Here is a 12919-nt window from a genome sequence, read left to right on the forward strand (position 1 = left end):
TGGAATGTCAACTACAAGAGGTATGCAATGGGAAATGTCTGGTAAGATAGTTTAGAGTCAGATTGTTCAAAGCTTTAAACATAAAATAAAGGAACTGGCATTTTATTCTAGAGGCAATAGATAGTTACTAGCGATTCTCAAGTCTGGGAGGGGCTATGACTAACAGCTGTGCTGCAGGAACCTAAATTTCATGGATGTGTGGAGGGTGAATTAAGAGAGGCCAGGACCTAAGTAGGCAGGGAAAACCAAAGGGTACTGCAGTAATACAGAAAGTGGTGAGTGACTCAGGCTTGGACTAGGGAGGTGGTCATGTGATTGGAAAGATGACTGACTGAAAAGAGGGATCATTCTAGAGGCAAAACAGACAATACCTGGCAACTTACTGAAAAGGCTGGGTTTGGCAGAGTGAAGTCAGAAACATGAGATGAAAGAGGAGATTTTGGGTGAGGAAATTTGAAGTTTAGTGTGACATAAGAGAGGAACAAAACAGTGTCAGTTGGAAGATGGAGATTTTTTTAAAAGAAGTTTTCTTTTTTAGTTACTTTCAAGTATGTATAACTGAATTTAGACTAACACTAAAGGTATTGCTTTAAAGAGCAGATTGAAAGTAATATGTAACTGGCATATCAAAGTATTAGTCAAAGCAATATTGATCTTTGTTTATTAGACTTAAAACATATATTGAAATTAGATAATTAGTTTTGAAAGTAGTTTGTTTTTGTAAATAGTAAATATTCCCCTTCTTATTTTGTTTAGACTATCACTTTCATGGCAAACATATTCTTTTCAGACTAAGTACAAAGATAAAAAACTACACTGATGAAGTTTCAGTATATTCCATTACAAAGCATATGAAAGTTACTGTTAAGATCATTTATATAAAGTCAATTGCATACTAATACTTAATACTTTTAAATGCACCTAAAATAACTGGATTAAAGATTGGGCAGTAAATCTCCAAAAATCTTAAATATCTTCTTATCAAATAAGAACTGTGATTTACCACTTTTAATCCTAAATGCCTTAAATAGGCCAGTGAAAGAATCAGTTATTAAGCAAACATAACTACTACCACCATTCCTCAGAAGCACTATCACAACAAAACCCTATTTTTATTCTTTCCTGCAGAGAGCATGCTGAAACTACATAATTAAGAGTCATGGATGGGTGTGAAAACTCCACATAAACAATTAGAAGCAGTCTGGGTAAAGGCAACCAAGACTGGACTTAAAAGCATGACTAAAACAGAGCATAAAATAAATTTAGTGAAACACTTGTGGAAGCATACTTTGATCATATTTCATAGCAATAAAGAATTAATAATCTTGGTAGACATGTAATGAACATATGCCAGTACATTTGACCATCACTTATGTTTTTTTAATGCCATCATCTTCAGAGCACTAAAAGCATATGATGAAAACTAACAGGATTCCCTCTAGATGGTAAGGAGCTAATTTCTCAGAAAAAAAAATCAAAGTTTAATAAACGATCTTCCAGTTATCTCAAAAACCAGCAGCATTCCCATGAACATAATCTTAAACCATCCATAAGACTTGGTTAGCTATGTACCTGTGTGCCAGGTTCAATGCATATAGCATGAGACACCAGTACAAAAGTGAAAGACTTCCTACCCTCAAATAGCTTCAGTGTCTTCACTAATCAATTCCAGAAGCAATTAGTAATTACCCGTCATTTTCAAGGAACTGTTCTGGGCCCTGGGAATACAGAAACTGAAAAGTTCCCTGGAAAAGCCTACATTTTACTGAGACATAGAAGAGTCAACAGTTAAGTAAACAAAATGTAATCTGATGAAGAAGAGCATGCCAATAGCTAGGGAAATTAGAAAGATTTCTCCTAGGAAACAGTCCATAAACTGAACAAGCCTTAAAGGAAGGTAGGGATTCTAAGAGGTAAGGACGAAGAGAGATGTTCCAGTCAGCAGGCACTTTGTGCAAAGTCCAGATGTGAGATTCCAAACCACTTTCTAACAAAAAAGCTCTAAATTTACTGGAAATGGGTAAGCAGAATAGGAAATAGCCCAACATTCAAAACTGTAAAGGGAATCAACCTCCATTAATGAAAATACTAATATGCATCCATTTGTAATTACTGATCTATTACATCTTAGCATACCCCTATAATAGCTACATAGCCATTTGTTATTTAGTTATAAAACTTCTGTACCATCAGTGAAAATGAACAAATAGTTCATTTTCAAATTCTGTCACCTTGAAAAATGTTTTTGAGCTTTAGAAACTTATACTATTTCATGAAGGGGCTCTGGATTACCCAGAAATCACCTCTCTCTAAACCCTAAAGGTCCTATAAATTTACTCATGTATCAAAATTACTCCAAGAGACTTCTGGAAAGAACTTCAGAAGGCCAAGACACATGCTACATAATTGGCAGTTAGAAGTTCCTAGTGATACAGCAACCATTGGATTTGACAAGGCATTTCATAATGCACATGTTTGGGGACACAATAGATGGGAAAGCTAATTATTACATATTTTCTCACAGATGGAATTACAGCAGAAACAACAAAAAACAGCATTAGTTAATTCAAGAACGTAAATAAGAGGGAACAAAGAATTTTTCAGTGATATATCCTCTAACTTCAAAAGTTTACAAAGACTTATCTAACGTCATTATTTTCCCATTTAATTCTCTCCTTCAACACAGATATAATGTTCCCACTTACAAGATTACTCTTTTCTTGTTCTTGCTAGCTCAGAAATAGCCAGTTATTGGTCAAGGTATCCATCCTCATTTGGCGCCACTCTAGTTTGTCCCACCTCATCCTGACTACAGCCTAATTGATCTCCATACAGCCCTTACCTCCATCTTACACAATGTTTATTTTAATCTTCCAAAATCAGAGCTTCAAGCATGTCACATCCATATTCAAAAGCCTTCAAGAAATCCCCATGCTCTAACCACGACCTGTTTCTCCAGCACTGTCTTCCACTCCTATCCTACATGCACAGGCTCCATACAAAATGGAGCCCTAAGCACATCATTTTCCTCATTTCATTTCTTACTTCCCCTGTCCTTGCCTCCACCTTTCAAAACTGTATACTTTCCTCAGAGAAGTCTCAAACTCAGTATTTATTGCCTTTAAGTATATATAAAATTGGTTGAAATACATTCCCTGCACCCAAAGAGTTTATAAATAGGTAGATTATGCTCATACACATCCCCCTACATTCTTAAATTGGACGACCTCTCCTTTGTCTCAACTCCAATAGCATTTGGCTTTTCTCATGGCAATACTATGCTTTGCGTTAAATTTTTCTGTAAGCTTATCACTCCCAAAGAAACTAAGGTTCTTGAGGGCAAGGACCTTACCCTATTTTTTTTTCTATCTACTACGAAGAGAAGTCTTCCTTCAGTAGAGAGCTGCTCTAGGTAAGGAAGACTTGTATTCAAGGATTGCCTCTGACATATACTGGCTGTGTGACCTGGGACAAATCACTTAACTTAGTATTCCGATACAACTCTCAAGACTAATTTGAAGTTGGCAATCTGCATGGGTGAGGAATTTCCATTAAGGGCTCCCTTCAGGGAAGAAATCACTGAACTAATCCAAAAAAAAGTTTGCAACAGTGCCAAGCATAGTTGTTACTCCAGTATTTGTTAACCAGAATTTAATGTTTAAATCTAAATCAGTGAACAACGTGAGGAAAGAAGGAAAAAGAAAAGTAGTTGGTTAATTCTTCCTCTGATTGAAGGTGTTTAAGTCACAAATTTTAAGATTCAAGATGCAAAATTAACTCCACAAACTCCAATATCCAAATCTAGCAAAGTAAAAGTAAAGAAGGATAAATTAAAAATCTGATGTTTTAGATTAAAAACCAATTTCACAAATATACTGTGAAATGTATATATTTTGAAAAAACATCTGGAGGTTTTAATGTAACACAAAAACTTAATGGGTCAATTGTAGTGTGAAATCAGTATGCATTAAGAGAAGCATAGTATTATTCTACAGTACTGGGAAAGTGACAGTTTGACTGTACTCTGCCCTGACTCCAACATGTTACATATCACATTTGGGGATGGTGTCACATTTTAGGAAGGCCACATCTAAGTTGAAAAGCATTTAGGAGAGAACAGTAAGTCAAGAGTGATCTTGTCATATGAAGAGAAGTTGAATGACAGATGTCTTTAGCTATCTTAAGAACTATCAAAAGGCATATAACCAGAGTTTATATAAAGCTTAAAGGTTTTCAAAGGGCTTTGTGAATATCTCATTTTATCCACATTTATAAATGAAGGAAACTGAAACAGTTTTAGTGACTTGCAGAATGTCATACCCTTAGCATTTGAGCACCAGGTCTTTGTTTCCAGGTCCAGCACAACAAACTAAGCAAGCTAAACTTGGCAGACGCAGCTCTAGAGAGTAAAAGTAAGCACCAATGGTTAAAGATGGAGAAAGGCAGATTTAGGAGGGGAAGAGGGTAGGGAGGAATCTAACAATGAGAGAGAATCAAACGAAAAATTTGCTTTGGGAGGAATTTTGTTCAGGTAAGGTTGGACTATGTTATTTCTGAGATACCTGATTCTGTGAACTTTTAAATACACAGGCATGAAGTCCTTTTGAAAGCACTCTTCTGCCCTAAATATCACTTTTTAGGAATGCAATAAGTTGTTGATTTATATTTGGTAATCTAGAGTAATTTTGCAACTGACTGGAATATAACAGGCAATCACCACTCTTAACTAAGTAAGGGCAAAAACATTAAGATTAGTTCAAATTGTAGGCAGGAGGGAATTTTGAACAAGTACATAGTTTCTAACTTCTCTAGTTAAGAATTAAAACAGTCAGTGTAGAATTTTAAAAAGACAAAGGCCAAAGTTGAATAAAAATAACTGATTAGAGCAATTTTTAATCAATTCTCATGTATTTCATCTTAAATTTTTTTATTACAAGATTCTTTGTTTTTTTTAAATAGATATGAGATCTAAAAGCTTCATGAAATTTCAAGGGAAAAATTGTTCTATTGAATCTTTAAAAGCACTGAGTTCAACAGAATATCACACTAACCTCTTATGAGATGTAGGTCAAAGGCAAGATTAAACAAAAAAAGTGAGAGGTACTTGCAAAAACAAGTTTGTAGTAATAAGCATGAGTCCAAAAAGCAAAAATAAAATGCCAACTATATTCTTTTATGATAAAGAGATGCAATTGTTACATTTGAGGAATCTGGAACTGGACTTTATATACATACCCTCATTTTTCCTAGAGTAGCTGATATGTGCTCAAACTAGTCCTTTAAATGCATTATATTTCCAGGGGAAATAAATCTACCGTCCTTTGGGAAAAAAATGTGAAAAAGCAAATATTTAAAAGCAACTTCCACTTAATATATCAGTGGACTAACCTTTTATCTTCCTATAATTAGATCAATAAACATTTACTGAGTACCTACTATGTACCAGGCACTGGAGATAAAAAATTTACAAGGACAATACCTTCTTTAAGGAGCTTACTTTCCACTGATTTCTTCTCCCAACTGTCCTATTTTGATTAAAAGGACCTTCCAGCCACCCCAATCTTTAATTCTGGTGCCAACCTTCATTCCTCTCTCTTATGTCCTACATCTAGTAAGCTACCAAAAACTGCCAATTCTACTGCTACATCTTTTGTAGCTGTTCCCTTCTTTTCTCCAATCATCACATTAATTCTGCAATAATCTAACTGGTCTCCTTAATTTCAGTTTCTTCCCTCTCCTTTCCATTCTCCACAGCCAACAAAATAATCTTCCTTAGACACAGGTATGATCATGCCACTACTCTACCCAAAATTCTTTTGGGGTTCCCTTTTACCAAAAAGATACCTGGCAGTCAAGGCCCTCCTCAATATCCCTAAGTACCTTTACATCTTTATGTAATCAGCACATCTTTGAAACTAAGATGGATATATATTTACATATATACACACATACATATATATACATACACACATATATGTACATATGTGATGGTTTCATTTACAATCCTTTTTCTGTCTCCATGGAAGAGCTTATGTTTTTGTCAAGCATAGGAAAAAAAATGTTTATCTCCATATAATTCCATGTCCCTGTCAAGCTGGATTAGACATTCTCTGCACTTGCCATCCCTCCTCTGTGATTCATATGTACAATCCAACATAACCAGAAGTACTCCCTTCTCATGTCCACATGAGATCCTTTATCTAAGGTAGGTTAGCTTGAGTCAATTCCTGTGGTAAGCTACTTCTCTACTCATCACTAATGCTCTCCTCAGATTACTCTACTCTAATAGCTACATTGAATCAAAGAAAATAAATAGGTCAGACTTTATGAAACCAAATTCTAATATTTTGGAAGAGCTTTGAATGTTTTACATTTTAAGGGATTCCTGCACTAGCTGATCCTTAACTTAACAACTACTAATCTAATATTCAAAATGGCAGCAGAAACAGACTGGGTTACTTATGTCGACAACTCAACTTTAATTTAAAGGTACAATGCAACTTTTAAGTAGAGTTCATTAAAGAGTTTATCTAATTAAAGCAACTTCATCTGAAAGATTAGTAGGCTTTTTAAAAAACTGATATACATAGGAATCTGTAGTCCTATATCCCAGTTGTCATCTGCTAAATAAAACACATCTCCAGCTTTTAAGTCTTATGACTAAGAATTAGGTATCTTAGAATAACTGTTTTAAATTTTTTTTTACTTTAAAGAAAGACCTATCCCTCAAATACAGGCATCAACACCTGAAACTCTGGGCAAATCAGTTTTGTGACATGTAACAAATTCAAACTCGCTTCTTTGTTTCATTTACTCCTGTCTATTAATAACCTTAAATAGAACATCTTAATATCAAAAGCATATTTTCACAAAGCTATGTGACTGTCCTACCCCAGTCCACGTATCACAGAATTACAGTTTGGGTTGAGTAATCTAGCCTAAACCTGTCCTTTTACAGAGCAAGCAGACTGAAACCAGAGAGTAAGCCAAATAGGTTCAGAAAAAGAAGCCATCAGGACTGAAACTCAGCTCCTGATTCCAAATTCAGAGCTCCACCACCTTGTTTCATCTTAAGATAATCTAGAATGAACATTCTTGCAATTAAAACAAAAATAATTTCTCAATTAAAAAAAAAAACCCAACACCCTGAAATCTAGATTTCATGACACTTAGGTAAACTAGAATACCAGGAATTTCCCCTACTTTCTCTACTGTACATTTTATTTGGTTAAATAAAAAATTCATTTTATAATTCCTTAAGTGCTTCCTGACTCCCTTGAGGAATCATCTTAACCACATTCAATTTATAGGACTCAGTGTCCCTACCTTGGTTCCCTTCAGTTTATGCTTACACTGTGATTTGGAGCTCATCTTTTTTTCCCGTTTTTAAGTGCACTTTTCATTCACCATGGGTACTCGAACTGAGCCTCAAAACATTTTACATGTCATTTCCATGTCTTACATGAGTAAAAATCAAAGATATCTCTTTGATAAAGCTCATTTCATAGGCTCCCATCACATCCAATTTTCATCATAATCTTCACTTGAGACCACGTATTTCACTAAGGTTATTGTCTTTAAACAGTGTGGGTATTCCCCTAAAAACCACAGGTCACAATTTAGTAGATGGTGATGGTCTTAAAGAACTGTTTGACAAAAGACTGTCAAACTAATCAAAGTATAGTGGTTAATAAATGATTTTGATTTTGCAATCAGCGTGCCCATCACAGTATTTAATACTGCAAATAAATCAAAATAAGCTAACAAGATTATATAAGATTAATATTTCCAAGTAAAAACATTGTCCTCCATTTCCTAAGACCCATCCAGCAAAAAATAAGTACAGGATTTCTCTAAATCAAAGGCTTAATACTATATTCTGACCAAGAAGTGAATATTTAACTTAAACATTTTAGTTTATCAACATTTTAATAAGATATACAAAATTTCTGAATATGTCAGCAAGATTCAAAACTACCTGTTCAAACAGCTTAGGAGGAATCCTGTTTGAAAATGAAACTAATATTGGTTACTTCACAAAAATGGGTATTTTTAAAAATCAAATTCACCAAAAAAAAGTGAAATTAAATTTAACACGTTCAGCATTTCAATGCTCAACTGAATTTCATCCACGTTTTAGTCAATTTTGTTGATTTCACTTGCTATGAATGAGAACCAGTAGCATTTTATATCAAAGTTTTTACCACGTGCACTTATTTAATAATTAAAATCTATTCATCTATATTTAGTTCAGGGTTATGGGAAGATGAGATCATTTGGGAGAAGTTGAAGGCTATTACTGGTCACAAATGATTTATAATACATTTTTAATATTATAAGCTGCTTTAAATTTCATGAGTCTATAAAAAAGAACAAATATGTATCCTAACAAATGATACATTCTCATTGCTATAAAATGTTCTTCAAGTTACTCAGTCTTCTCAAATAAGACTGAATAAAGGTAAACAAAAATAACAATTTAAATTATCAAGGAGTCAAATATGGGTAAACTTTTTATTTTTTTTAAAGATTAATGGTTTATTTTTAAACTATAAAACTTTTCACTGGAATTTAAACACTTAGTTCACAAGTTCATTCCTGCTAATTGTAGTCTTTATGCCATAGCACATAAAGCATTTTTCCCAATCATGCTTTATTTCTGAAAGTGAGGTTATTCCATTCCAAAAGTTACTTTGTCTATTCTAATGGGTAATCTAATACAAATTTTAAGTTTTGATGGACTGGAATAAAGAGAAAGGGCGGCCTATATGTATCAATGTTATTGACATTATTAATAAATTAGGAACTAATAACAGATTAATATAATCAGATAATATAAAGAGACTTTTGAACAAGTCCCAAAGAGCTTCTACATAAAATTTCTATGGTTATTCTTAATAGCCATAATTTTTACAATCAAATGAACAAGTCAAGTTCATGGTCTAGCAAGAACAAGTGTTTTGATTTTTGGTGGAGGCACAGGGTGGCTAGTTTTTAAATACACTAAGGGTATTTTGATGTCTTTTGCTGGATGGTTTAGAAGTTCAGAAAGAAATCAGCTGAACTGCTGAAAGCTGTTGAAAACAGAATGAAAACAGAATGAAGCAAATTGTTTTAATGTCTTTATTAACATTAAACATCAACACTTAATATTAAAAAGCATAACAGTTCAGTTTTATCAAGCAATACTTCTCTGAGGAAAGATTTATAACGTATTTAACAAGGAAACTCCCAGGTGGATGGTGAAGCATGGCCAACAGCAAATACCAAGACTCCATTATTTTCGCAGGCCCCAGAAGGGCAAGAAATGTCAAGTATCCCTTCCAACTATAGTGGAGTTGGTAAATTCAGATTAAAAATATTTAAGCTTTGCTGGCCTATCTACCACAGTGCCTGATCCACAGTTGGCTCATTAAATTCCTGTTGATTCATCTGTGAGCTCATAGATGTGGGTTTTTCCTCCAATAATTCATCCAAGTCCAGGTTAAAAAGCTCTAAAATTTAGCACTGGCCTCTTTAAAAATTGAGCTCTGTGAAAAATCTAAAACAGATTACATACTTAAAATATTTAATAAGAAGTTTAAAAATATAATGGTTATTGTATGCAATCCCTGGGAGATTTCAGGTAGCACTTAAATGTAGAAATCTACAGTGAGATTTTCATTTCTGGTATGGAGATTCAAGATCATAATAAAATTATTTTAATATAATTTTATAAATAAAATCAACTTTTAAATACACAGAAATGAAGATAATTCTCCATTTCTCAAAGGAACGTAATTTTGTTCATTAAGGCATAATTTTTAACTGTGGTAGAATCATTTTAAAATATTTTAAAATAAAATATCTATAAATATTAACTATCCATTCCTTGAATAGATTCAAATTCTGAATTTTACATAAGGAAATTATCTGTCCTTCAGAACGTTACTGGATCAAACCAAATCAGTTTAAATATATGCTTACCTATTCTGGCTGCCACACCAGTGCAAATATAGCAGAACTGTTCTATATCATATTCTTAGGCCAACTTAAAATCATATCATAGAAATACTTCTTAATGTAAAAGATTTGCAACATACCCTAACATAACTCATTACTATTATACAGTGTAGGGTTGGGCTGACAATGTCAGACAACTCAAGCTGGAAAAATGAATAAAACCCATTCATGAATGATGAAATTAAAACTTCCCCCCCTCCACACTGTTTTTGCACAACTTGTGTCATGGCAGAAAATAAACCTGATATTTAAATGAGAATCTTACTTCCAAGCAGGATAAAAACAAAGTGGCCACATTTGATACTGAGCAGATGGTTTGTCCTCCTGAGCTGTGAGGTCTGAAAGCATTAAATATGAGAGCATATTGTGCTCTGAGAATAATATATTAGGATCTTAAAAACCCAGATGAAAACAGCATGCAAAAAAAGACATTTGGAACTTTTTTCAAACAGGAGCCAGAGAGCTATCTGTTCATGTCTTCATTTTTCCCTTAAGTCCAGTCAGATTTCTTAGAGAGAAATAGAAGAATAAAGAAGTGTTTTCACAAAAGAAACAGAAAGAGGGTAATGGGAAAAATTCAAATCACTTATTTCTTATGTCTTTTTTGAGTCATCTGCCCCATTCCCCAAGAAAAGCATATTCAGAAACTAAAAAACATGACAAAGTATCCCTTCACCTGAAAGCTGCAAGTCTAAATCACTTAAGAGGTAAAGGGACAAAAAATAGATCTTGATTAAATATAAACATGATGTATTCTCAAGTAATAAGTACTGTGAATTTTCTAATTTTTTAAAAGAAAGGTTAACCCATAAAACCTCTATGTAAATCTGAGATGAAAATATTTACAAAATTTATGAATTCATTAATTTCTTAAATTACTTCTCTGACAAATAAAGGATGGTAAAATACTTCTCTTTTCCTCAAGGATATGGAGGATAATGATAGCAACAATTCATATTCTATGGATTCTTTAAAGTTTCAGAATAGGGAATTGCCTCAGGCTCACTCATCCAACAAGCAACGTCATCAAGTGCCAGGGTGCCAGACATTTTACTGAGCTCTGAGAAAGACAAAGACCAAAAAATAGGCAAAGCACTTGTCCTCAAGGAACTTATACTCACTCTGTTGCCAGGGTAACAAGATACACAGAGAAATCAAAGAACATTATCTTGACAGGAGGAAGTCTCATCCTTGTATCCCAGTGCTTAGTACAATGTCTGACACGTAGTAAGCACTTATTAAATGTTTAAATTTAATACAAAATATATGTCAAGTAATAATGGGGAGAGAAGAGGGGTTTTAAAAGGTGGTTATTATTGTGAATTTTATCAGTGCAAATAGTAAAAGGTACACATTTAACCAAAACTGACGTCATCATACTTTAAATTTGCTTATCTTAACAAATTCATGATATAAACTTGTGAAGTGGAGGAGAGAAGGGGGACATTAAGGTAGAATCCAATTAACTGCAGTATTTCAGTCAATTTAACTTTTATTGTGAATTCAGTATTAGTGTTGCCTCATACACTATGGTGAACTTCTCTAACATATTTAACTACAATGCAGAGATTTATATATTATGGCCCCATGCTTTATTCTGCTACTAAAAAACTAAATATCATGAGGAAACAGATCCTGAACTCTCCACTGATTTCACCCAGTGCCTAGTACTGTTACTCTGCAATGCACTGGTCACTGAAAACAAAACAAACCAACACAAAAAAACCTGGCATTTTTATCAAGTTTAGAGTACTTTACATGTTTATTGAGGCAATGTGACCAAACTGATTGAATGCTGGACTTGGAAACAGAAAGATCTGAATTCAAATAGCTCCTCAATTATCAATGTAATCTTGGGCAAATTATTTACTATCTGGACCTCAGATTCCTGGTAAAACAGGGATAACAGCACCTACCTCAGTAGTATAAGCATCAAATGAGATAAATGAAAAGCCATCAGCAAAATTTAAAACTGTATATAGTCAGTCACATATGCTGAATTGTACGTCAATATCTTGTACAAGTGGGCAAACAGGTGGTAGAGTGGATAGAGCTCAAGGCCTGGAATCAGGAAGACTCATCTTCCTGAGATCGAATCTGGCCTCCAATACTTACTAGGTGTATGACCATGGCAAGTCACTTAACTGTTTGCCTCCATTTCCTCATCTATAAAATGAGCTGGAGAAGGAAATGGCAAACCATTCCAGTATCATGGCAAGAAAAACCCAAATGGGGTCAGGAAGAGTCGGACACAACTGAAAAGTGGCTGCACGATAATCTTGTATAAATGGTGCTGATTAGGAAACAGGTGTGCCTCACTTTAAATATAACAAACATTTTTAATGTAACATTTAAAGACAGCTAAATTAGGGGAATTCACTATATGAAAGCTGACCATTTTCTCTGTGTGGTTTATCTAACATTTAAAAGTATTTCATAAACATCTGATTTACCTATTATGCTATAAGCACTGCCAATAACATCACAAAGGTAGGAAAGAACACTTAACGTAATGAAAATGCACAGCAAATTCCTACCATATATTGCTGCTTCCTCCTTTTTTTTTTTTTCTAAATCCCCTTAGAACCAATAATAAGACAGTTATTCCCCTACGCTACAGTTCTCACACTGGCAACATTATGTTGCCTCTGTAGCTATTGCTACTTTAATTCATTTCCGAACTTGCAATGGCAACCATGCAATATTAAAATAATTGGCAGACTCTTCATAAACGTTTCAAGAGGGGCTGGACTAAATGACTAAAATACCTTCCAGCTCTGAACCTCTGAAACCTAAGTAACACTCAGTAACACAGATATGTGGGGCATACATAATTTCTATTACATGAAGGTACAGGAGGATTATTATACTTTAACCAAGTTTCCTAAAGGATGGATATAGAGTTCCATTGCAAGAC

At 34.0% G+C, this 12919-nt stretch overlaps 1 protein-coding gene across 1 annotated transcript in view; it reads right to left on the reverse strand.

Moving 5' to 3' along the window:
• Positions 1 to 12919, reverse strand: part of TSC22D1 (TSC22 domain family member 1) — a 157725-nt gene that overhangs the window by 84368 nt on the left and 60438 nt on the right. The window lies entirely within an intron of this gene.

Source organism: Notamacropus eugenii, chromosome 6 (genome assembly GCF_028372415.1).
Source record: "Notamacropus eugenii isolate mMacEug1 chromosome 6, mMacEug1.pri_v2, whole genome shotgun sequence".
Classification (NCBI taxonomy): Eukaryota; Metazoa; Chordata; class Mammalia; order Diprotodontia; family Macropodidae; genus Notamacropus; species Notamacropus eugenii.